Below are 1,000 nucleotides of genomic sequence, written 5' to 3'. Positions count from 1 at the left end.
GCGATATACTCCTGCCTACGCTCGTTCCGCCACTTCTCCTTTTCCTTGATCTTGTCACATTTCCGTCTACGGTCGTCGAGTGACGCCAACGATACTCCACGCTCTAGGCGTTGACGTTGTGCCCCACTGGCGTCGTCATCGACGCAGAGTTGGCTGTCGCCATCCTTGCTGTCGTCACCCCAGTCCCAGGGAACGTCCCAGGTGAGGTTCCGATCCGCCCCGAGACAATGTGCGAGCAGGGATGCACGAAGGCCAATGTGGATGACGCGGGCAAGCCAGAGCTTGCTTCGCTTGGAGCGCGCTTCCGCCGCGCGCCTTCGCTCGGGTCGGTGCAGCTCCACGCGCGCCTTCTGTGCCTTGTTATACTCATGCTGAAGACGCTTCTGCTTCGCGCGCTCAAATCGTGGCGACCACCGCTCCAGTGGGTGTGGCGCGGCCGCGTCCATGGCCACAAGCTGCGGCCAAGCCGATGTCGGCTGCCGAATTGCGTCGCGCGGGTAGCTCACGCGCACGGTCCCCCGATGCTCCTGTCGATTGTTCCACCGGTCGTGCACCAGTGAAAGTTCCCGCAATGCCACGCTCCGACTCTGTCGCCGCACTGACGCTGACCGCGGCCGCGGTCTTTGCCCGATCCCCCCTGGCTCGGGCTTGCGAACCAGGGCGGAATGGGGTCTCTGAAGCCCCGTCTCCTCGCGGGTCGACCCGCCCTCCTTCTCGGCACCAACCACCGGCATCCGTAGTTGGAACCTATTGCAGATGAAATAATTGCGTGAAATAATTTCAACAATGACGCTGGTGGAACAGGGCTTGGCTCACTCCCATTGTCCCTGTTTCCATCGATTCATGTAATTTGAAGCAAGGCGATAGCCTCGTCCCCGATGCTCGACTTTTCTTCACCATCCTGTCTCAGCCAGATTAACCGCGGATACACTCGAGACTCTCGTCGGTCGGAGGAAGTATCGGCAGGAGCGTAAACTTTGATTAAATCCTACTTGGGCGT

This window comes from Aureococcus anophagefferens (assembly GCF_000186865.1).
Source record: "Aureococcus anophagefferens unplaced genomic scaffold AURANscaffold_30, whole genome shotgun sequence".
NCBI lineage: Eukaryota > Pelagophyceae > Pelagomonadales > Pelagomonadaceae > Aureococcus > Aureococcus anophagefferens.
The sequence above is the reverse complement of the archived record's forward strand: the minus strand, read 5'-3'. Positions refer to the sequence as shown.